The following is a 26,650-nucleotide window of genomic DNA, read 5'->3' on the forward strand; positions in this document are numbered from 1 at the left end:
ATAAAGATATCTGTTCTATATTCACCCACCTTGACACAAATAGCCAAGTGAGAGCTGCGAAATGAGCACACACGAGAAAGAGTGCATGGGAGATCGAAGGGGGAGAAGGGATAAAAGACCTAACGTGGGATCTTGTGAAGGAAGAGGGAAAGAGTGGCTAATGGAAACAAAAAGGGGGAGTAAAGCCCTGTGGTTGTCTGGGTGTTCTTTACCATCGGCTAGTCCCTTTTGACCAGGTGCAATTTTTTAGACACTTTGCTCTTAAAAAGTAAAATGCAAAGTAAAGCATTTCACTGTGATATTCCTCCCAGGACTTTAAAGGGAAAGCGTAATCTGTCAGATTTGGACCAGCTCTACACTTTAAGATGTGCTCGTAGGCTGAGCAGGCATTACTTTTTAAAGATCTTATACAAAATAAAACCCTCAAAATGAATCAAATACCTTTTGTCATTCATCTCTATTTCATATTCATGATGCTGAATATGATCCAGCTCTGCCCACATGAAAACAGATTCCCAAAGACTGCAGTGCAAATCACATGTAGACTACAAAAGCAGCTTTCAAAATTATTTTCAGATTGATCCCATGACTACATGCATGGGGAAACGGGATTAGTGATAAAACCACAAAGGATTATCACCCTTTTCCCAGTCAAAAAGGCCTTTAAGCTGTTATATTACACCTGTATTTGCTAAAATTTGACTCCACATATTTTTGCTAGATCTTATTATTATTAATATAATGGATCTAATCCTTTTGGAACATGTCAAAACTTTTATTTTATTTTCAAAATGCTACATTTGCATCAAAATAATGTGGCATGCTGTGGACACAAGTATTGAAACTAGAAGTACGGACCATAAACTAAATAGAAAATCATGATCAAGTTTCTTTTTGCAACCACAGAAGTTGAAGGGCGTTCGGTTATTCAGAATCTTGGTCTACATTTTCTATATACCACTAGATACTATAAGTCTATTTCTGTTACACAACTTCAGTTTTTTCAAATGAAGCTGCAGCAGTAGGAAATGTGTATTAAATGATATTGTGCTGCATTAATCAGAGGGCCAAAGGATGAATCAACATTGGACCCCCCGATTTGATGATAGTAACCTAATAGAAATTAAAAGAAAAATCAAATTACTGCAGAGATGGTGATTGACCTCGCATGAAAAAGGACACATGATATATGATGCGTCTTATCCTTGGAAAGGATGTTAATGTCGTGGAGTACCAGGGGATCCAGATCAACAACAGGCTGAACCGGACGACCGACACAGGGGGCTGTGTACAGCCAGCTCTGTTTACTAAGAAATCTGAGATCTTAGAAAATGTTGGAGAGTTTCTATCACTCAGTTGTGGCGTGCACATTGTACTTTGCTTTGGTCTGCTGGTGACCACACAGAGTGAGGCTGTGATTGGCTCAAAACTTGGCACTTTTGAAGCAGTAATGGAGAGGAGATCACTAAACAAACGGTCATCCATCATGGATAATCCTGAGCAACCTCTGCACCACTTACTAGGCAGGCAACAGCACACACTAATTCAGCACCACAATAAACCAGTTTAGTGATCTGGAGTATCCACCACACTGCACTTTGCACCACTTCAATGTCATGTGATATTTCCTATGCTGTTTATTTTCCAGTATTTGTTTAATCTCATCTATTTTATCTCGTTAAAGAATTGTTATGAATTTAAACCCCATCATGCATGTCTGTGTTTATGTAAATAAATAAATACTCCATGGTATTCATTTGGATTTCAAATTTCTGTGACTGTGTCAATCATTGTAACTCTGGCAAAGTGAAACAGCACCAAGCTTAATGTGCTACCAACTTACAAACCAATACACTGGGATTTAGGCTGCTACACCAGCAAGCTGACCAGTACCCACCATTAGCTAAATTTAACTATGAGATATTGTTCTCCAAACGGGAGTCTTTTGTTCTGTCTTCTTTCAAGTTCCTATTTTTCCTTGATTGGAAGCTATAGCCAGCGTGATCGTTCTTTAGCTGTGAATAAAACCAAGGATTTTAATAAAAGAAAGAAGTGCTCGGTTCTACATTTATGACCCGCCACTGTAAACGGTTGCAAAAAGCTTAGTACTTCTTGATTTGAAGTTTTTCTTAAAGGCATATAGGTGAATAAAAACACCAAAATAAAGGCTGAGCTTAGTTTATTTAGGTGTGCCGAGATTTCCTGTTAATGTGGAGCAGTTTGATAAGTGACATTCAAATATGAGATGAGATCAAAGGATTGCCCTTGTTGCGGCACTGAGGGTTTATATTTGATGCTTCCCTGCAGCGAAACAATGCTCAGCTCTGTCCCATTGCCATGTGATGCAGGCGTCATTATAATTTTCCTTATTTCCTACTTCTGAAGAAAGCCTTTATTTCCCGCCGACCTTTCCTTACTCCTCTTTGTTCTCTTACACATCAAAACCTCAGCCACAGTGTGACGCTCCGTAAAAGCATCCAGAGAGATGTAGACATATTAAAAGGCTGTTCTGATCTTCACTGCTTTTATAGGAGCTGTTCATGAAAGAGCGACAAGTGAATTATAATGCACCTCTAGTTACTTACTTAGAGTCTCAAGAGAAGATCTCTGTGCATCTATTTGAGAACATAACCTCTCTGTAACATTCCTAAAGAAACACAAACGACTAAACAACGTAAATGATGTAATATACTGTGTGTACAGGTGTGGAAAGAAAACATGAAAGAAGCACTTGACTTTTAAAAAAAAAGAAAATAGCAACAACAATGCTCTGCAAGGAATGTCGTGGGTCTTTTTTCATTTTCTGGACATTTATATCTCCAAAATATGAACATGAATTATGGGTTCTTACAATCACTAACTCCCTGGCGACGCTTGCATATAGACACACACTCACTGTGTCACTGCACAGCAGCTGCACAGCCTCTCCTCCTCTTCTCTGTTGCTTGCAGTGAGCATGCAGACAGACTGATAACCACTGATGAGCCTGAAGGAAAAAGGAGATGTCACATGTCAGGACATTTTTTCTGTCGCTGTGGTTTTCAGAAGTATTGTTGCCAATTTGGTAGCTTACACTATATGGACATGAATTCCGGTGTTCCAATCGCTTCCATGCCCACAGGTGTATAAAATCAAGCACCTAGGCACGCAGACTGCATTTGCAAACATTTGTGAAAGAATTGGTCGCTCTCAGGCGGTCATTGAATTCCAGCAATTGGGAAAGACAGCAACTCAGCCGCGAAGTGTTAGAGTTTGTAAAATCATACACGGGGTCAGCGGATGCTGAAGTGCATTCTGTAGTTCACAGAGGTCACCAACTTTTTGCACAGTCGGACGCTACAGACCTCCAAACTTCATGTACTCAGAGAGCTTCATGGAATGGGTCTCCATGGCCAAGCATTTGCATCTGAGCCTTGACCAAGCACATTAGAAAGCCCAGCTGAATGCAGTGGTGTAAAGCGCGCTGCCACTGGGCTCTAGCGACGATGTGTTCTCTGTAGTGATGAATTACCCTTCTCCTTCTGGCAATCCGATTGGATAGTCTAGGTTTGGTGGTTGCCAGGACAACGGTACTTGTCTGACTGCATTTTGCCAAGTCAAGAGTTTGGTGGGTGGGGTGGGTTTATGGTGCGGGGTAGTTTTTTAGGAGTTGGACTTGGCCCCTTGGTTCCACCAGTTTTCATCCAACATCAGTGTCTGACATCAAATGGAAGTATAGTCAAAAACTCCCATAAACACTCCTAAACCTCGTGGAAAGCCTTCCCAGAAAAATTGAAGTTGTTATAGCTGCAAATGTGGGAAACATAATATTAAATCCTATAGATTAATAATGGGATGTCAGTCGAGTTCATATGAGTGTTGTAACGGCGGTCTGGCGAGGCAGCTAGCAGGTCCAGCAGGCATGTGGGGTGGAGGTTAGCCGGACCACTCAGAGGCCATTCAGTTAAATAGAAAAACAGGCATTAACAGAACAAGACCATACAGGGAGTGCAGAATTATTAGGCAAGTTGTATTTTTGAGGAATAATTTTATTATTGAACAACAACCATGTTCTCAATGAACCCAAAAAACTCATTAATATCAAAGCTGAATGTTTTTGGAAGTAGTTTTTACTTTGTTTTTAGTTTGAGCTATTTTAGGGGGATATCTGTGTGTGCAGGTGACTATTACTGTGCATAATTATTAGGCAACTTAACAAAAAACAAATATATACCCATTTCAATTATTGATTTTTACCAGTGAAACCAATATAACATCTCCACATTCACAAATATACATTTCTGACATTCAAAAACAAAACAAAAACAAATCAGCGACCAATATAGCCACCTTTCTTTGCAAGGACACTCAAAAGCCTGCCATCCATGGATTCTGTCAGTGTTTTGATCTGTTCACCATCAACATTGCGTGCAGCAGCAACCACAGCCTCCCAGACACTGTTCAGAGAGGTGTACTGTTTTCCCTCCTTGTAAATCTCACATTTGATGATGGACCACAGGTTCTCAATGGGGTTCAGATCAGGTGAACAAGGAGGCCATGTCATTAGTTTTTCTTCTTTTATACCCTTTCTTGCCAGCCACGCTGTGGAGTACTTGGACGCGTGTGATGGAGCATTGTCCTGCATGAAAATCATGTTTTTCTTGAAGGATGCAGACTTCTTCCTGTACCACTGCTTGAAGAAGGTGTCTTCCAGAAACTGGCAGTAGGACTGGGAGTTGAGCTTGACTCCATCCTCAACCTGAAAAGGCCCCACAAGCTCATCTTTGATGATACCAGCCCAAACCAGTACTCCACCTCCACCTTGCTGGCGTCTGAGTCGGACTGGAGCTCTCTGCCCTTTACCAATCCAGCCACGGGCCCATCCATCTGGCCCATCAAGACTCACTCTCATTTCATCAGTCCATAAAACCTTAGAAAAATCAGTCTTGAGATATTTCTTGGCCCAGTCTTGACGTTTCAGCTTGTGTGTCTTGTTCAGTGGTGGTCGTCTTTCAGCCTTTCTTACCTTGGCCATGTCTCTGAGTATTGCACACCTTGTGCTTTTGGGCACTCCAGTGATGTTGCAGCTCTGAAATATGGCCAAACTGGTGGCAAGTGGCATCTTGGCAGCTGCACGCTTGACTTTTCTCAGTTCATGGGCAGTTATTTGGCGCCTTGGTTTTTCCACACGCTTCTTGCGACCCTGTTGACTATTTTGAATGAAACGCTTGATTGTTCGATGATCACGCTTCAGAAGCTTTGCAATTTTGAGACTGCTGCATCCCTCTGCAAGATATCTCACTATTTTTAACTTTTTTGAGCCTGTCAAGTCCTTCTTTTGACCCATTTTGCCAAAGGAAAGGACGTTGCCTAATAATTATGCACACCTGATATAGGGTGTTGATGTCATTAGACCACACCCCTTCTCATTACAGAGATGCACATCACCTAATATGCTTAATTGGTAGTAGGCGTTTCGAGCCTATACAGCTTGGAGTAAGACAACATGCATGAAGAGGATGATGTGGACAAAATACTCATTTGCCTAATAATTCTGCACTCCCTGTACAAGCCAGGTCTCCACGGCTCTACTCTGTTTGTACATACATGTGTACGGTCAATGGTACGGTCTCTCTAAACAGATGCACGGACAGCAGCATGTTTGGCTGTAATGGCTGCCGCTGCACTCACACTAGGAGACTTTCCAACTACTACAATAATAGGATGACAACCCCTAGTGGTGCTATGCCATAATAAAGGTTCTTACAGTGTGAAGGCAGATGAACGAATACTTTTGGAAATATAGTATATGTGGTAAATGTGTTCAGAACTCTTGTGTTCAGATTTTGTTTTTTGTTTCACATCCGTTAGAAAGTCATTTCAGGGCCCCGTACTGACCAGGTGTGGTTTCTTTTTTGTAGTCTGAAGTGCTTGAAAAGAAGGCAACTGGACTTCTTTAGGTTCATGAAGATGTTTCTACTCTCCATTCAAGAGACTTTCTCAGTTATAAAACAACTAATGGAGGGTCTTAGTTAGGTACGTTGTCATGAAAATGAAAAAATGTCCTCAACTTGCTTTGAGATAAACCTACTGTGGATTAATATAGTGACTCCTGGAATACTGATTTGTTTGTGCACAAGAACAAAATCATGTTTGGGTGTATTTTGTAGTGGTCGTTCATGTATAGCTCTTGTATTGTAATCATATCAGAAATCGCATTCGTTTACAGCGATTCATGGCAAAAGAGTGTTTAAAAGTTAGTCAGCCTGCTGTTCTGTTGTCCATAAGTGATTCCATGGGAATCCACACCTGGTGGTGTATCAGACACTCTGGGTTATTGCTTAGGTAAAATGTTTCATACACACTTCACACCTGCACCTGTCAGCGAAGGCACCCAGCGGTGACATCCCCGGTGCGTTCCTCTGCCAAGGTGAACCTGCCAAGCTCGTCTGTCTGTCTGTTTGTATGTGAGCTTGAAAAAAAACCCTGCTGTGTTTCAAAAAATTTGGTAGAACACGGGAAAAGTGAAGAAACAGTTAAAACTGGCCGTGGATCACACTTATTTTCTTTAAAAAATAGCATTGGCCTTGACAGTAGGATGCATGTGTGCCCATCTGCTGGGTTTGGCAGCACCTGTAGTTTAACAATAAAGCAAACACTCAGCGAAGAACTGCTCTGTCAGAAATACAACAGAGGAACGACTCATTTATCTGCTTACGGTGCAGCCAAGAAAATTCATGCTGTTTTAAAAATCAGTCAGTCGTAACCTGGAGCAACTGTGATCTAATTTCACGCTTTAGGACACAAATAGTTTTCACATAAAAGCTGGGAACAGGGGTTCGCTGCATTTTTGATTCCCAGACACTAAAAACAACATAAACTAATTAGGCTGAAAGTCACAGAGTTTCTTTAACAGAAGAGATTATTTAATAAAAGTGTCCTTGTATACAGTACATGCACAAACTACATTTATACACCGATCTGTTATTACATTATGAGCACTGACAGGTGAAGTAAATATCACTGATTATCTCTTGATCATGAGACCTGTCATGGGCGGGATATTAGGGACCAAATGAACATTTTTATGTCAAAGTTGACGCATTAGAAGGAAAGCAGTAGAAATGGGCAATTGAAATGATATGAATGAGTTTGACAAGGGCTAAATTGTGATAGCTAGATGACTGAAACATAGCATTGTCGAAACTGCAGCTCTTGTGAGGTGTTCCTAGTCTGCAGTGGTGAGTATCTATCAAAAGTGATCCAAGGAAGGAACAGTGGTGAACCAGCCACAGGGTCATGGGCAGCCAAGGTTTATTGATGCATGTAAATATTTGTATGACCAACCAAATATTTGGCGGGGGGTCATAAAGCCTAATCACTGTATGTTATCTGTTGTTGTTAGTGGCTGATTTCAACTTGGGATTCAGACTGTCAGAGGCCTCAGAGGACAATATGCAGCATGTAATCCATCGGCAGTGGAAACAGTCACAGGAAACCTAAAGCCTTTAGAATAGTTGTTTTTGTCTTTTTCCTATTTTAAATATCATTTATGTTGCCTTTTTTTCTGAGCTAGTTCAGGCAAGCAACTCAAGCTACATGGCATCCTGCCACTTTCCAACTACGCCTTTCCAATTTGGTGGTTGATTTAAGCTGCAAATTTTGCAACTCTCTCTCTTTAACAAGTCAGTGCTGCTGCTGTCCTGCATTGCAGCCCACACTTTAAACCACTCCACCACTCCAGCATCCACCCTCTGGGGACTCAGGGGGAATGTTTACACAATTTCTGTGTGCATTATATTTGCATGGAGAAAAAAGCTTGCAGTCTAGATACCAAATTCTATCTGTATTCTGCTGCTGTAATGAAACAGTCGAACGTACGTAATAAAAATTAAATACTACACCACTCATTAGTGTAGTATTTAATTTTTATTACGTACATCACATACATGCACATATATAGTGCTGTATATAGAAAAGTGCATTGACACGTTAACAACAATTAACAAGAAACATTGCATTGCTAGAAAATGATCAGCGTTATTGCTACGTTGCTTTTTCCAAGCACCAAGCAAAACATAAATAAAGATTTTAATAATATTAAAAAAAAAATTTTTTTAAATAATATTAATATATCTGCATATGTAATGAGTGAGAAAATTTAATTACCACACCACCGTAATGAGTAAATCAAAACACCATTCAATTGATGAACGTTTAAAGTTAATTATCAAATAAAAGCTTAAATCAAAAGTGTATTTGTGGAAAAAAAAAAAAACACACATTCTCCCATTAATAGATGTTTGTGTGCAGTGTTGTGATTGCATGTGTGGATGAGGCCTGCAGTGCTGCAGGGCAAAGATAGGAACAAGCCACTGAGCTATGGGTGTTAAGCCAAGTGCTATGAGCTAGGTCTGTGTGTCCTGCCAGAGCAGAGGGAGTCAGAATAAGAAGCCATAACAAGCAGAATACAAAACTGGAACACCAGCTCTACTTTTAACCCGTCTTCTACCCGGACATTCAGTTAAAATTCCACCCAGGCCCAAACACACCCCCACACGCGATTTTACACTCGACACGTCTTGATCTATTTCTCGTCCAGAAGTGTAGTGTTGTAGTCCAAATTCCACAAGCTGGCATCCAAATTGAACATGGTCCAGAGTATGTGAAGTACATAACAATAGAAACTCTGATAACCACAATAATTAGCCTGTAAGATTTTCTCCCAGCCCTTCCACGGAGATTTATAACACTGTGCCGCTAATATGCTTTGCAATCAACTTTGTTTGAAGGGCTGGTAGCTAAATGCTTCCTTCAGCGCTTCAAACAAAAGTCCCACAATTCCTTAAAGATGGAGAAAGAAACCACGCTGAAGTTTGCTCTTTTCCCCACTTAGCTGAATAATTTACATATGTGGATATACAGGAAATGGCAGAGGAAATCAGTGAGCCCTCACTTCCTCAGCACACTGAGATCCACATGGTGGCTGATGAGCTCTTAATGAGGCTTTGGCAAAGATGGTGCAACTTGCCTGATGGATGCTGCCAAGTGGGCTGTAAGGTGGTTTGGCTGCCACTGAGGACACAGGGGAGGTTTGCTGGAACATGACTGTGGAGAAAATGACAGTGGGAGGAGGAGGGAGGGGGTGTGATGGAGGAGGTAGATCAGTGCAAGGGTGCAAAGCCAGATGCATAGCAATCTCAAGTCAACAGGTGTCCAATGAGCAGTCATTCAACTTTCTATTTTCTGCCCAGTGCTATTCTAACAGCAGAAGAACAAAGTGGTGAGCTAGAGCGATGCAGATAAGAGTCAGCAAGCTTAGGCGGCTCCAAACTGTAGAGCTTGCATTAATGAAACATCATCTTGAGGAGAAAAACTACACTTGAATGTTCATTTATATACCCTATAAGCACGCTGTCGTCAAATAGTCCCCAAATGTGTGCCTCCTATAAAGAAAAAATCCTTTCAAAAAGCGAAGATTCATCTTCCTTACTTTCATGCCCGCTAGGACCTGAGTGGGACATGCATGCTGCAAAGTAAAGAGGAGATAAAGCATGTGCTCGCAGCCAAAGCAGGAAGCTGGAAAAACATCGGATAATAAGCCAACAATGAATATTTCATGGCTGTGTTAGTCAGCAGCAATGAGTCAGACAATTGTCCACTGAAGCAGTGATTGACCATTCATAGTACAGCTGTTTTTCTTTTTTCAAATATAAACCATATAAATATAATATAAACTTGCAGCTCGCCTTACAGCCTGGGCCGTATCCAGCTGTAGGACAAACCAACTATGAATATAACATGTATAAGGTCAATAACTAGCTTATAAAGTTCAGTTTATTTTAGCATTATATGACTATACAAAACAGCAGTATTCAACAATGGACAATATGCATAAGCAGGTAATATACATATATACTTGCTGACTGATCAGCAGTGAACGATCTGTGTCACACCAAGGCTAAACCTGGGGTTACTGTCCTTCAGGCCCAAATCGAGCTTCGTAGTGCAGACCTCAGCAGAGTGTGATTTGTGAAGGGGAAAAAAAAGAAAAAAGACTTTGGGGGGAGGGGTATGTGTGTCTTGTCCCTACCAGGGATAAAAATAATTTTAGCAGAGGCAAAGATAAGTAGACCAGAAGGGGGAAGTCCCACATATCCCGTCTCGGGCTTGTTAACACTTCTGAATATTTCAGCCAGGTGGATTTGTATGTCCAAGGTCCCATGATGCTCTCTCCCTCTCTCTTTATATCTCTCACTCCTTAAGTGTTTGTCTGTGTGTCTGCTATTATCTTTGTTGTGTGAGTCTAAATGTGCTTACAAAGTCACCTGAGAGAACCATCTGAACTTTGAGGACAGAAAGTTCGTTGACTGTATTATGAAGGCAGGGTTAGGGTTAGTCACTAATAGATGGAGTTAAGGTGCCCTCATTAAAAAAACACTTAACCATGACGTCATGAAAGACAGAGTGTTGGTGATTGCTGATTGGAGGGTGAATGTGTGTAAATCTTAGATAGAAAGCACTTCAACGTAGGAAACAAGAGCTTGTGTAAATGGGTGGATCAGACTGTATAAAACACTTGGAGTGTGCAAGTAGAGTTGAGTTTGCAATATTTAGTATAATAAAGTCATTTAACAGGATCCTATCAGGCTACTCTAACTTAACTGAAGCAACATACGGTAACAAGTTTTAACTCTTTGCTCCTTGAACACCTACTAAGGACCATCCTTGAAGCTCTCCTCTGATCTGAGTGGTGTCTGTCATATTTCAGGCTTGCTTATAGAACAAAATGACTGGGTTTGCATCAGGAATGAGTCAGGATGGTCTCTGTCTTTGTAGGTACCCAAAACCAGGAAACTATTCAAATGGTCATCAAACCACATCTTTATGGATATTTACAGAGTACTGGGGTGGTTGTCAGGGAAAGAGTGAAGACAATTGGCCCCTGATCTGCTAAATTAAGGTGCAGAAACTTCTCTAAGCTTGACTATCAAACTGGGCTGCATGCACTTTAAAGATAATTATGGAAGCACCAATAGCTAGGTGAAGACATATGTTCAGATGGCATGAATGCTGGCTTTATTTGGAGCGAATACCTACTGATCTGAGAACTTTTACTTGAACCACCTAATGAATTTTTACTCACAGTCCCACTTCATCTGATGAGCTAAAGGTGACTTCACATACACCTGTCTAACCTCACAAACACAGAACACTGCTAATCAGTGCATGTTCAGCTCCCACTGATTGGCAGAAAAGACATGTGTTTAATGCAGAATAAACTCCTATAGTAAGGGGCCTCTTGGATGGATGGATGGATGGATGGATGGATGGATGGATGGAAAGCTTGGTAGTTGAACTGATGGCCTGCCATAAGTTACAGTTTGATATCATAGGGATGGGTTCTTACAACAAATCATGCAAAACTATTTGAGTAGCACAAAAAATGAAAGCATGGATGTGGAAATCATCATAATAGTGGAATTGTAAAGCGCTTTGAGGTTCTCGAAAAGCGCTATATAAATGCAATCCATTATTATTATTATTATTATAATAGATCGCCTTTAATTTTCCAAGGTCTCCAACCCTATTCCTAACGCTAACCCTAGGTATATCCAACATGTATTCTCTCTTTTTATTACATTGTTAGACACTTATATGTCATTTTAATTGGTGCGTATTAAAATAAATAAGTGGAAAACATGATTTATGCAAGCAGAAATCCGTAAAATATTTTACTGCAGATCAGTTGGACATTTAGTCTCAGCAAACCAGGTACTGAAGTATCCAAGCATCCAAATAAGAGTCCATTGAGTCTCTGCGTGACTTCTTATTGCTGTGTACTATGAAAAAAAAACCCAGAATGAAATTGAATCAGAGGAAAGGCTGAATGAGAAACTGATGATTCTCTCTTCCAGAAATTGTCACAGCACCTGCAAACAACACAATAGAGTGGAGAATGTCGTTAAATATCCCTATTGTGTGCCAAGTTTGTGAGCGCACACGTGTGCGTTCTGCACTTTGCAGAGTGCTTACCTTTACAGGGCAGGGCGATGCTAAGTGTTCCAGTCAAATGGATCCAGTATACAGGATGTGGAAACACTGACATGTGTTTCCACATCCAAAAAGCATCCGCTCACGCGAATACGTACTGACACATTCGGAGGCGAACGCATTACACTTGAAAGTCAATGCAGCTAAAAGTACTGCTCGGGTCCAGCATATTCAGAAAGATATTAAAGCATAATGAGAGCTCAAAGACTAATGCAGTTTGCTCATTTCCTTCAACGTTTTGTGCTTTAGAACATTCAGGTCATGTTCACGATCGCGTTACTTAGTCGTCATTTGGTTCTTCGCCTGTGGTTTCTAAATGTCTTCCTTTGTCCCTGCATTGTCTTTGCTCCACTCTCCGTTTGTCTTTGCATTCTAAGTCTGTTTTTAATTACTTTCTCTTTTATGTTGCTTCACATTGCTTTAATTTGTCTCTTCCAGCCTTTAGATTGTGTCCTCCGCACTGGTTTCAGCGTTGTGTTGCCTTCAGCACTAAGTTTCAAAGGTTCAGACAATAATATAATGAATTTACGTTGAATAGACGTGTTGTATATACATTCTTAGGTAGATGGCCATTTTACTCTGTCCACCACTTTGGTCCAGGATGGTTTTTGAATTTGGCTCGATGGACTGTGAATGTCTGAATGGACAATTCTCCCTACAAGTAGCACCATTAGTACAATTTTTGAATTATACAGTATTTTTGTGCACCTGTGAAACTAGTGACATTAGTTTGTGTTTAGTTCCTTGGAATGATAAAGGCAGTAAGACAAACACAGTGCTGGAGGGTAAAGGAAGTGTGGGGAAATGAGTGGGTATAAAGAGAATCAGACTAGGGTGATGAAAACAAATGAGACCAAGTCATGACTCACAGCTGCAAAACGTGTATTATATATTTTGACAATTTTTTTGATGCAAATTAAATTGCACAACAATGTAAAATGAAAATGATGACCAGTTTATGAAAGACCGGGGTGGCTGGGCCGTTGCGATAAGATATAAGCAGTAGGGGTGCAACGATACTCGTATCAATATTGAACCGTTCTATACAGTGCTTTCGGTTTGGTACGCATATGTATCGAACAATACAATTTTTTTTATTTATTTTATCAACTTTTCTTCTGACGATGCTGTCTGTGTTGAGCACTCAGTGGATCTGCGTTCGACTACTCTGCTTAGGCTGCACTGTCGAGCGCAGATCCACTGAGCGCAGCGCAAGCTAGCAAGACAGAAGCTAAGCTCGTTGCAACATGGCAACTACCTCAACGCTACCCGAAACTGAACCTCCCCCACCCTCATTCAGATCTGGCGTTTGAAACTATCTTGGTCTTCATGTGAAGCATGACCCTGATGGTAAGTGCGTCATGGACAAAAGTAAAACAGTATGTCGGATGTGCCACGCAATGCTCAATTGGTGGGAGCTAGTGTGTTAGCGCAGTTAGCTCGTTAAGGTGTTGGCCGTCCAGCCCCACGCACGGGGCGATCCACGGTAACTCATTAACGGAGATTTGCCGCGTTGTGGCGTTAATGTCATTTCAACGAGATTAACCTGACAGCACTAGTGGGAACACAACGAATATGACTGCACATTTACGCCGACATCGTCCTAGTGCAAAGACAAGTGGAAGCAGACAAAAACAACAAGCACGCATGCTACAAACTTTACCTGAGTCATTTAGACAGCTGTTAGCACATGATTCTCCTTATGGGGACCTGATATGTTTAATATGCTGCTGAGAATATAGCCCAGAAGAAGCAGAAATTAGGGTACCTCGAGGGGTCACAGCAATCAGTGTGTGAACAGTGAACATTAACAGGCTTGGATACTGGTCTATAAACAATTTCAACACACAGTACATAACACACAATTGGGAAATGTTACCACCTCCTCAATCTGGCATTAAAAACCTAATGTGAGTTGTTTAACCATCAGTATTTTCTTAGGGTATTTAAGTATTTTACATGCTGTTAAAGGACATTTATGCATCACTATTTCAAAGTAAAATATTAAAAGAAAATAGCTGAGGACCATTTGTAAATTTTTACTCTCACAGTGAGCTTACTGGGAACGGACTAATTAAATATTTCCCATCTCAAAGATACTAAACGCATTGTTCAAATTACGCCTTAGATTCCATTATAGTGCCCGGTCTTTTTCTTTATTTCTTTTGTTCTTTTTTCCGAGGGAGATACTGATTACATTTGGGAACAGTCTGCAGATATTGAGAAAAACACAGCCTCTTTGATGAATATTCATTAATCAAAGGGCCTGGGTTCATCAAGATGTAGTGAACAGGAAAGGTCATTTTTATTGCACTGGAATTTGTCTTCATTGAGTGTCTCTGTGGAACAAGTGAAAAGACCATTGCAAACAATCTGTCTATACTTTAATAATTTAAATGAAGTTAGAAGTACACTGAAAATAGCAGATAATATTATTCTGGACCACCCATCATTTAAGCATGCCTTTATTCAGCCCAGAAAAGACCAAATTTAATTGATTCTTTGTGTCAGTATACTAGGAATGGCATATATAACACCAACTGCATGGGCTTTTCTACTTGTGTGTAACCGCAATAAATCTGTAAAAAGATGAACGGATGCCGAATGGATGGATTTGCATCTGACCCACATCCATATGATTAGAATAACAACGAGGACCGTGGTAAAACGCAGACTTAGGTAAATGTGAGCTATGAGAAGACATTTTAGGTTGAGGCCAAAAAGGAATGAATGTTCAATCTATAACAATAAAGCTTGCGGTGATGCTAACATGATGATTATTTAGCGTGTTCAATAAGCCGCTAGTAGTGTTGCACTTAGCTGTAGAAAGTGCTTAAGAGAACTGATGCTGTCTGTTGTAATGCCATTAAGCTGTTGCTCTGGTACTACAGTGCATGACTCCACGATCAATTAAACAAGATCAATTTAAAAAAACAAGGTGAGGTGAAGGAGAGTCCATCTGTTAATTGTCTTAATCCATTTGCAAACTGCCAGCAGGGCTGCTTATATCAAAGCACACACGATGAGTAATGGCAGCTCCGTGTTATTTTCAGAGTCTAGACCAATTAGCGAGAGCTTATGTGCTTGTTGCTCTATGGACTTGGCTGAGGCATGTACAATCTATATGTTTTCATCACAAATAAAATATATTGATTAGTACAGCAGCAGTGAATGAAGTTATTCAATAATTTGGAACAATCAGTAATACAGCAATTAATCAGATTGGCAAGGCGTTCAGTGACGAATGCAACCCTCACCTCCCAAAATTCTCTGCAGTGCTCTGCTTTAGTCTTCCCACTTCATGTCATCCTTTATCTACCAATTAAGTCATATATATCTTGATCAACAATGTTGGAAGTAAATCTCTATAAAGTAATTACATTTTTCTTTAACAGCACATATAGAGTCATTTTCAGTAATCACACTGCAGTTTAATCACACAGTGGCAAAGATTTGTTACTTGGTATCTGACTTCAGGAGGAGTCCACAACCTTTTACACACGGTGTAATTTTATTTCACAAAAGGACAAGAAAGAGCAGTGTGCCTTGAAACAACTGCTGATAACCTGACATGGACTCTTTGCACTAAGCCAGTACACAGTGAAGCTGAAGTGTATGCTGACCCTGGCCAAGCAGTCAGAGCCTGACAAACAGGTAACAAAAGCAGTGATGAGCAGTCAGGCTCGTTTCATGTGTACCCTGTTTGCACCTGTTTCTACAATGGAATTGCTTTGGCAATCTCTGTGAAGTGATCTTTGGGCTGCTTTTCAACTTTGCACTCAGCTTTGTGTTAATACTAAAACACCAGGAAAAGGTCTTGTGTGTGTCCATATTAGGATCAAGATTTATGTTATTGCATGGCCTAAAGTTTACTTTGTTAAATGGTAAATATGTGACAATCCATCTCAAGGCCGTGTTAAAGTAACAACACAAAAATAATGTAAAGTATTGTGTAATGCATACTGTGTAAAGTCAAGGCCTTTACACACCAGACACCTAAAATCTGTGCAGTTTTTTTCCTGCCTGTCCTCCCTTAGACATTGTCATACTGTACCACATATAATGTAAAATCTAAACTAACACAGACAGGACTTAAAAAATATTATTAAATATGTGTTAAAAAGAGAGTGAGAATGAGAGTCCCCTCATTCTTACTGCCGCTGTTCACGCCGACCATGTAATCTCGCAGAATGTATTTGCACCACTGCATTTGGCACAAGCGGTCAGAGCTCAGAACTTGCAGGTAACACTGGTAAAATAACATTATTTTACCTCAGACACACAGCAAGATGCTGCTCCAGGTCAATCGGCTCTCTGGAATTATTTCTCCCTCCTCACATGTGTTTCCAACACTGCCAGCAAGACCTGGGTCAAACCATGAAATTCCCCCTCTCTCTTCTCATGAAAAATTGGATGGACCCAGATTCTCAGTTTCTTAATTTTCTTTCTTTGAAACATCAGGAGCAAAACCGACAAAAAACCCCATCAGGAGCAGCTCATCATCGCTTGATGTCAACTTTGTTTTCACACCGTTTATTTTTAGGCCTTAACAATAAAAAGAATCAGTCCCATGAATGATGAGTGATTATAGTCCATGGTAAATTTTGGTAAGCACCTCATAGTATAACAGTCATGTTGACTTGTTGACTACAGTAGTGTAAGAGTTAATATTGTTGCCTCACAGGAGTAAACTGGGGTCTCTCTGCATAGAGCTTCCAGGTTCGTGTGCCTGTCCAGGTTCCCCACCCCACACCTCAAGTTAAATGAGGGATTATGAAAATGGGTGAATAATCTACATAAACCTCCTTATCACACAACTCATTAGCTGCACGTGTGTTCATTATCTGTCTCCAAACAAGGATGCTTCAGTAGTGACTGACTTATGTGGCAAACTTGTTTTATCTATGAGAGTACGTGCTGAGGAGCACAAATGTAAAATTACTATTGAAGAGTCTGCAACACATTTTGTGGTTATTTAATGGGGTTTTTTTGTCTTTTGCTTAAAAAAAACACTTTCTGATCACATTTCCGTAACTACCTTTAATGATGTTCTTCTGGCAATCCTCCTCTACTGATGAGCTCCACATCTGGATTCAGATGTGCATTCTCTGCAGCATCCTTGATTTGTGGTCAGACTTTCGGGAAATTTTCTGCCTGCAAAAGGCCTGTGAAGACTCTAGCATAATTTCTCTGACCTTTTTGATTAAACTCAGATAAATGTGCACTTACTTTTGAATAAGATGATTATTATGATTATAACACCTTATGCTTTCCAATGCTGAGATTGAAATCCATCAAGTAAAGCTGCAAAGACGATAACAACAGAGCAGATTATGAAGATTGATTTTTGTTTTTAAAAGGGAGCTGGGGTTAAGCTAACTATTTAAAAGTTGTTCCCTTAGCAATAGTCATATACTGTTGTAAAAAAAAAAAAAAGAAGAAGAAGAAGAAGAAGTAATGCAGAGGGCTCTACTCATAAATTATGTTTGTGTCTGGCAACACCCCATTGTGCCCAAAGTAATTTGGCCCAAAGCAGAGCAGGAAGTGAGATCTGCTTTGCATTCTCATACCTTAGGCTTCCTCCCAATACACTTGCACAAATCCCTATCCTACTCAGCATGCACACAAGTGCTTTCTTTTGGTGTTTAAATATTAACACAAAGCTAAGAGCAAAGCGGAAAACCAGCCCATAGATCACTTCATCGAAAATGTGGCCACAGCAGTTCTTCTGTTGGCGTGAGTACAGGTACAAATGGAGGCTCCAGTGTTATAAGCATGACTACTCATCTCTGCTTTCATTACCTACTGGTAACAACTCTTTGATTGCTTGGGTTGACTTGGTTCAGGAGTGGCTATGGGGAAAAAAAGATTTCTCATTTGGAGGTTTTGGCTCGTGTATCTCACAAACCCTCGTGTATCTCACATCCTCGCTGCAGAAGCAGTGATGTGAGTAAGGCTACGTCTACACTGATAAATTTGAAAACAGCGTTTTTGTCTAAAAACGCTCCGCGACCGTTTTCAGTTGTTTCATCCACACTGAAAATGTCCCTGTACTGCGCATGCATCAAATGTAAGACCATTCAACCTGCATCATTTTCGTCTGCCATTTATTTACTTTCCGGCTCTTTGAAACGGCGTGGCAAAATGTCAAGTGCCGAGTTTTATCTGGAGCTATCTGGAGCATGTCCAAACTGATATTAATCTGTAATAGGGCTGACAAAATTAGGAGCAAACAAAAAAACTGCTGTACAATGCCGCCCGCCGTCTTAGTTTTAGTCATATATGACTAAAATGTGTCATCGTTTTCGAAAATCTCAGTTTTCGCAGTCCACACTGTGACGCGAGAGAAAAAGATGCGTGCGGAGATGGCCTGAGGGACATTGTAGCGCGAATAGTCCCTGTTGGATGGATGGAGGGGTGGATGGATGGGTTGGTCAAACATTGGAAGTTAATGCAAGATAATGCTGTTTATTTCCATAGTCCAAGTTACTTGACAATGTCTGTTGTACGCCTTTATTGGTGTTTACGATTGTGACCATGGCAATGAAGAGCCTGTATTTGTAACTGCAAACCTAACTAAGTTGTTTTGTGCCTATAGGCAAGATTCTGATTCTCCACTACCAATTATAACCCATAGGAACAAATCTTGGAAACGTAGTACCCTCATGGACTTTCAAACAATTCTGCAGGAATGATAAGGATGGACACATTTTGTCTGTGAAAAGCTGTAGCTTCAGCTCCATATTCCAGAGGCGCAGTTCATTTAAAGAGATTATACATAGTGCACGGTGATAAACTTTCTTTTGGAACAAAAACCAAACACCCCAGGGATGATAGCACTGAAACTGTAGACACCGTTTACTGCTAACCTGATCCTGCCAGGCAATCCTGTTTACTGTGCACTCTAAATCACACTGTAATGATTTCTTTGAGCTCAAGATGTCTGTTTAAGCAACTTGAAAAAAGAGAGAGAAAAAAGCTGTGACTACCTTCGTAAACGCACGCTGGAGCTGATAACAGCTTCTTTGCTATTTTTACCTCCATGTTGCTTCCAAAGAGGACACACTGTGCAAGTAGGGAGAAGTGTTTGTGTGTGTACATGTAGGGAGAAGTGTTTGTGTGTGTACATGTACAAGTTTTTTTTTAGAGGATTTACAACCACAGTAATTATAGCCATGCTCTGTCCTGTGTGTCCCTGACAGATATGACTGAGCGCTGTGAGGGGACATAAAAAGAAGAAGCAATTGGAGACACAGATGGGAGCAGAGCCCGAACTCCACTTCACTCCATTCGACCACAAGTGAGACTGAGGACAGAGAAGATGTCTTGAGTATTTTGTTTTTTAACATGTGCGGACACAATTATGTTAAATGAACACCTGGAGGAACCAGTGCTGTTGGACACAATGTACAAAACAGAACCCCCTCCTCACCACCCTCGCATGCATATTCATCACTTGCAGAACTTCCTGTTGCACAGAGAGAGATCAACGTCTCAAAAACACAGACTCGTCATATTTTTTCGGGTTTTCTCCCATGCTTGCTTTCTGTGCTTGCACTGGGTCAGCCTGCATGCTGGCCCAGGTCAAGCTGTTATTTCCTGGTGACTGAGAGAGGTGTACAGTACATGCTGCTGACGCACAAGTGGGAGGAAAAACAGGAATCGAGGGTTTGATTTTGAATAACACATAAAAAACAAAAACAAAAAACAATGTACTTACGTTGGTCAAGTGGCAAAATATTACACAATGTCTTTAGCTGGTCCTTGCGACCCCTTCTTGGAGGGCACTGTAAATGTTTTGTTCTTCAAAACAGCAGGTAGAAAAAGATACCGACTACAAATGAAGACAAATTGTAAATGCTAAAACATGAATGCTGTTATGAACTTCTAAACTCCCACTCTCTTGATTTCCTGTTTTATAAAGAGCTATCATGAGATACTCCAAAATTAATGGAGCCCTAAGGAGGTGTAATCCAAATATGTACATTGTGTGGTGATTTTCTGCAACCACCGTAAAGAGCTGCTTTTCTTTACTGATGTGCTCATCTGCTCTGGTTTGTATGGAAGCTTGTTTCCGCCACTGAAAATGTTTTTTTTAGCCATCCATAACTCATGTATCTCAAAGTTTTGAGTTAATCAGCTAAAATGTTTAAGAAAATAACTCGGCTAATCAGGAAGCGCTGTAGTCAACATGACTGTTATACTATGAGGTGCTTACCAAAATTAACCATCATTTCGATGTTATCCTGAAGCAGAACATGGAAGGCATTAGCTACCAGTGCTATAGCTAAGCTAGCAATGCTACAACTACGCTAGCAGCATTCGGCTGAGTTACCAGCGCTACTGCTGCTTGTCATAAATGTTCAAATGTTCAAGCATCGGGTTAGCTTAGTGGGATGAGCAGGTGACCATATGCTATATGGCCAGGGAGAGCAGTAGACCCTGGTTTGATTCTAATCCGTGGGCCTTGCTGCATGTCTTCCCCTCTCTCCCCAGTTTTCTGTCTCTTTACACTGTTACTATTGAATAAAGGCTAAAATGGCCCAGTAAAATAAATAAATGTTCAAACTGCTGAGTACTCTCAGCATGGCTTTACAAATGATGAAATGTGCTATTAGCTGACTCACAGGCATTAGCATAAAAGTAGCTTGTTCATGTTTACTACATTTCGGTAGCACATTGATGATATCACTACCTGATTTTCAGTACGCATTTGTCTATGCCATCTGCTTCTGGGTAAGCAGCTTCCTGATTTGCAGAGTTAAGTCAAAATTCCAACAAAATAACTCAAAATTTCAAGTCATGCTTGTCCTCTTTTCTCCTCTCTTGAATTCCTACCAACCAATAACATCAAATAGCAAAATACTGGCATCTTTTAGAAAAACAGCTTTCATGTAAGTAAAACTAATGGGTATTTGTAGTGTTTTATTTCAGTGCAGACACATTATTGATTGTGTATTTGTGAAAATAAAAATAAAATATGTGCTTTTGTTGTCTAGAAGCAGGTGTAAATAACTATTTTAGCCATTTAGCTTCATCCAGTCTTGTTGAGGCTTTTTTATGTGAGCAACCCTGCTGCACCCTCTGGTTGCATTACGGCCAATTTCTGTACAAATGGATGGGAAATTGAATGGCTGTTGTAGATTGGCTGCTAGGTGCAATTTTTTTTGCGCTCTAAATGTAAAGCCATCTTAAATAGAAGCCTTTTCAAAACGACAGGAAAAAGGAGAAATTTCAACTCTTCCTGCCATGCCCAAAAATAAAAATCAATAATCCATCTTATATTCTTTTCCCCTTTTTTAAGTCATAAAGATATTGTTAGCCAAAAAATCCAGCTCCAGACTGGTCTTAACCTGGATTCAAAACATGTTTTTTTTCTACAGAGCCAAGTTTGATGTCAGATATCCCAAACAGCACTCTCTGAAACACATGGCTCTGGCTGTGAGCACAGAAGCTACAGAAACTAGAGATGGACCGATCCGATATTACGTATCGGTATCGGTCCGATACTGACCTAAATTACTGGATCGGATATCGGAGAAAAATAAAAAATGTAATCCAATCCATTAAATATCACGAAAGCACCTCACAAAACTTGCAACACACCGTAACTCACCTCAGGTTAGCACGTCGGAGCAGTATGCATCACATGATAGAGCGGCTGTGGCATGCGGGACCTGTCAGTGGTCTGGATAGCATGTGGAGCTTCGCTAGCAACCCGGCATTTCATCTCCGACAAAGTTATCCCGAGAGAAGTAAAGCAAGTGTGTAAGTCCATCTCTGAATGTTTGTAAAGCATTCCTGCGTTAAGCTTAACAAGCGACTGCCTCTTCTTGCTGCTACTTCAATCATGAAACTGCTTAAATGATCAGCTGATCGGCTTTTCTGTCGCGAGTCCGTGTCTCTAGTTTGCTTTTGGCCCACTTTGCACCAGAAAGAGGAAACCAGCGGCTGAACAACAGCAGCACGTTTAAGCTTGATCAGCTATTGTTAGAATGTATTTAATATTACTTTCTACTCGAGGATCTTTTTCTACGTAGCTGACGGCTGGTAACTGTGCAGGGGCGGATCTAGCAAAGTTTAGCCAGGGGGGCCGATAGGGCATTAACAGGGAAAAGGGGGCACAAAAAAAAATCTTTCATGCAAATTCAGTTTTCATGTTCTGCAATCCGGTGGTCCATGGCGAGATTAAAGCGGTGACATGATTCAGCCCGCTCAGTGAAAATCCTTTTTTCCATCTCATCCCTGTGATGCAGCGTCTAGCTAGCGGTACAGAAGTTTTTCAAATTTCAAATTCAGTGTTTCACACAGAGCAACATGTAGCTTATGATACGCAACCACTTTATTTGGAGCTTGGCACAAAATTTAACAGCAAGTTAAGGGAACAGTTGCCGTTTTATCCAGGGAAGAAAAACAAATGTTAATGTGTAATCATTTCTTCTCAAAAAGATGTGAAAAAAATAAAACAGGAGATTTCTAATGTAATCTTTAAATTTAAAGCTTAAATCTAATGTCCTTTAAGTTTTTATTAATCAGATATACGATCTGTACTGCTGAAGCGATCTGGATATTTCATATTGCACGCTACACCTGAGCTAAGAGTTCTTCCTCCTGCCAAATTCCGTATTAATACCTGGTGTTTTCCTCTGCAAAAAGCTTTCAGAGTCATGGGTTTGTTCCCCCACTGCATCTCTTGGATTGCCATGAACTGATGAACAAATATAGCCTATTAGCTTTGTCTTTAACGGGATTGAATCTAAATTAGCGCTATGGCTTGCAATATCCTGTATTTTCTTGCATAGAAAAAGTGTGAAGAAGAGTCCAAAACAAAGAATGAATAGGTCTCAAATGTCTTTATAGCTATGTGTAGCTTTAGCTTGATTCACAAACTGCTAAAAACACATCAATATGGTTAGAGCACGGCATGATAGCACTGTGTTGTTGTTTTGCCTAGACTGTCATAATAATGTTGGTACACGATCAACACTACACTGACCAACAACCTTGTCTTAGCATTCACTTAGCATTAGCCAAGCTGTTAAAACTATTGCAAGCCAACAATATCACGTACAAATTAATAAAGAAAACATTTCCTTCCATCACCCCTAAGCAGTCATGACAGATGGCCGTCCCTCCCTGAGCCTGGTTCGGGCGGAGGTTTCTTCCTGTTAAAAGGGAGTTTTTCTTTCCCACTGTCACCAAAGTGTTTGCACATGGAGGGGTGGGGTCATCTGATTGTTGGGATTCTCTCTATTTTTGCTGTTTTATATAAACAAAGACGTTTAATTTCTTTTTTCTCCACATTCCACCCATATGGAAAAGATATATATAAATCTTATAAAGTTTGTATTTGTCTTGTGTAAAACTTGTATGAAAAGCATACAAGAGTGAAAACAGATATAAGATCCCTTGAAAAATTATATAAATGAAACTTGTATGTTTTGGATACTTACTAAAACAGTATATGAAAGTAATGAGAAAGTGGCCACTTTCATGAGTAAATCATATAAGCCTTATATGATTCACTATATGAAGTAGGCCACATCTTATGCAAGTCTTTTATGAGTTTTTTCTATTTCTTTTCCATATGGGCAAAGCTATGACGTCACAACAACTGGTCAGTTGCAATGTTCGTCCTGGACCAATACTATTAACAACACCATTCTTGATTGGCCGGCTGCTCCTGGGAAGGTTCACTACTGTTCCATGTTTTCACCATTTGTGAATAATGGCTCTGACTGTGGTTTGCTGGAGTCCCACAGCTTTAGAAATGGTTTTATAACCTTTCCCAGAGTTAAAGATCTTAATGACTTTGTTTGTTATTTGTTCCTGAGTTTCCTTGAATCGTTGCATGATGTCTGGCTTTTGAGGATTTTTTGGTCTACTCCACTTTGTCAGGCAGGTCATATTTAAGTGAAACTAAACTCAGCTTTCCAAAAATGTGAGACACTACAGCTAATTTATGTTAAAACGAGGGGGTGGGGCACTTTTTCATACCGCTGTTGCTCTGTCAGAAAGCCAGAGCTGAAAATAGTACGCAAGAAATGTACTACTTACTACACAATAAACTAACATAAGAAGCTCTTCAAATTATTACAGCTTAAAACAAAATTTAGCTTGATATATTTATTTCTTCAGTATGATCAAATGGACACGCAAAACAGAATATGGGATGAACTGACACAATGTAGCTTTTCTTCTTTGCTGGAGAATTGAAAATATCGTCAGTCATGTGCTTTGAGGATTTTTTAAAGCCATCGTGTATGTTCTCAAAATTTCCCCTTATTAATATTGCATACAAATTTCTTTTTGTTTATGTATAGTTTGAATCCTTTGCATGTCAGCGTTCCTTTTTAATGCTTCTTTGCAGTCTTATCGGTTTCTACAGTATCCCACTGAAAAAGCGAAAGGCGCCTTTTGTGTGTGTTCTTTCAGGTCTGCGATACTCCCCTGAGGCCAGCATTGTCATTCTGGGCCAGTTTAATCATCGTATGGCTTCGATTCAGATAAAGGAAAAGATAGAAAGAGAGCTAACAGAGTTACTGGTTGGAGCCACCATGTTACATCTCTATTGATTCTATTCCCCGTGCAGCAAGAGACGAGCTGGGCTGTTGCATTTTTTAACAAATCTATCCTCTGAAGAAATCCTGTTGGATTTTGGGAGGTTTTCTATGCTGGGCTTAATGCAAAAAGAGTAAAGCCAGATTTCATGCCTTGAGACTGAGTCTGCCATGTCATAAATAAACCTATTTTCTGGCTGCAGATGGAACTGCCTGCAAGCCAAAGACCATGACAAGGTTTGGTTTCTTTCATACTCTTTGAGTGAACAGCAAGTCCCATACAAGAGAGGGAGGTTATGATTTTTAGTCTGTACAATAGCACTGAGCCTCATTCCCACATAACCATAACTGTTTAAATTTGTTTATACACACATAAAGAAGGAGAAATTCTACTATTCTTCAATTGTTATTTATGGCAAGGCCAGGAGGTTCTTTTAATGACAAGAACATTTGAACTGTAATCATCAACCAATCATACCGTTTGAATTGCCCATCCCTTATCTACAGTTTCATCTATAAAACATAGAGGTCAGTGGGCCCTAAATAGTCAGAAAGCAAACTCCATCACCTTCAAAAATCAGCATCAGTTGACAGAACTGCTTCGCATGCCGATGTGTGTATTTGGTTTTGTTTTTGAGAGTTTACGAAAGACTGAAAAAATTTAACTTCATGATTTCATCAGAGTTTTATTGGCTTGGGGCAGGATACTTCACATTTTTCAAGGATTACAAGCAAAGGGTGCAGAGTTTCAAAGACTGTTCATTTGCCTTGCAGGAACAAACAAATTGGAATTGGTGACCAGCATGTTTGGAATGCTCCCACACTCAGACTAAAGGATATTGGGACCTCTACTGCTCCACTGATTTTTCAATTGTTAATCCAGCTCTCATGAGTTTACCTGGAATTGTAGCAGCCCTTTAATATTCACATAGGATTGAATTATGTAGATTAATGTGACAGGAAATTGTCAATAAGGGACCAAAAGCCCTTATGTAATTAGAATGTTAGCAAATCTTCTCAGGTATGCTTAAGTGAAACTACCATGGGGAATCAATTCCTTAATAACTGCCCACTATGAATAAGATATTCAGATATTTAAGACTGTGTCAGAAAAGTGTCAGGATGCAATCTTTAATCTGAAAGAAATAAACCCATAAAAAATAATAATAACATACAAACATCCAGTGCTGCATTAGCACACTGTAGGTGCTACACTGCTATAACTTTCTGGATGGAGTCTGTGCTTTTTGTACCAGCAGCATGTTATGTTGACATAAATACATTTATAACAGTGAATATATTTCATGTCAAGAAGATAAGCCAAGATGGGATCAAGCCTTTCCACAATACAAAGGCTAAGGACTCAAAACAAAAAGGGTTAGCACAAGTTTGCAGTTAGCTAGCTGCACTTTAAGTTTAAACCCGTTTAATATAAACTGTGGTTACATTAGGCTAGACTTAAATCCAGTCCAGCTCAAGACTACAAATATTTGCCATCCTAATCTAAGTTTTTCTTTTCTTTTTTTTAAATGCACAAGCAAAGGGTATTTGTACAGCTAATATATCCAAAATCAAAGGTTGGACCTTTTAGCTGCCTGTTCTCTCTTTTACTCACACCTGTTATTAATGCTTTGGGAAATATGAATCAAATGTTTCAAAGGGAAAACTTTTTTATGCATGCTGATGTGGCCATAAATGGGATTTTCATTGTGGGTGGATATTCTTTAGTAAACTGTATGAATCTCCACCTGCTTAATTAGAGAGTGTTGTAAAAAAAAAAAAAAAAAAGAATCACAACACGGCCAGTCAAGGGTTTGTGTGCAGTTCAGCAGATGGTGTATTTATATTTAATCGCATTGTTCCTGTGGGTATAATGACACCTGGAGCGGCCTTACTGTGTAAAACAGATGTTGTCTGTTAACTGCTTTCCAGTGATGACAGTGAGTGATATAAATTATGTACATTGTTATTAAAAATATGTTTGACCTGCCTATTACCGTCTTTATTTTTTTAATAGAATATATTGTAAAATCAAATTCAGGAGTTAATGGATTTTA

The 26,650-nt window shown here is 39.9% G+C and overlaps 1 protein-coding gene across 1 annotated transcript in view; it reads left to right on the forward strand.

Annotated features, from left to right (window-relative positions):
* Nucleotides 1–26,384, forward strand: part of uts2r1 (urotensin 2 receptor 1) — a 69,483-nt gene extending 43,099 nt beyond the window's left edge. The window contains exon 4 of the mRNA XM_086302862.1: nucleotides 19,236–26,384. The gene's annotated coding sequence lies outside the window, so the exon portion shown is untranslated. The remainder of the gene's footprint in view (nucleotides 1–19,235) is intronic.
* Nucleotides 26,385–26,650: the final 266 nt, after the last annotated feature.

Source organism: Aulonocara sp. 'chitande type north' Nkhata Bay, linkage group LG8, assembly GCF_057382095.1.
Source record: "Aulonocara sp. 'chitande type north' Nkhata Bay isolate Kocher_YH1m ecotype deep benthic linkage group LG8, A_spYH_male_GT1.1, whole genome shotgun sequence".
Taxonomy (NCBI): domain Eukaryota; kingdom Metazoa; phylum Chordata; class Actinopteri; order Cichliformes; family Cichlidae; genus Aulonocara; species Aulonocara sp. 'chitande type north' Nkhata Bay.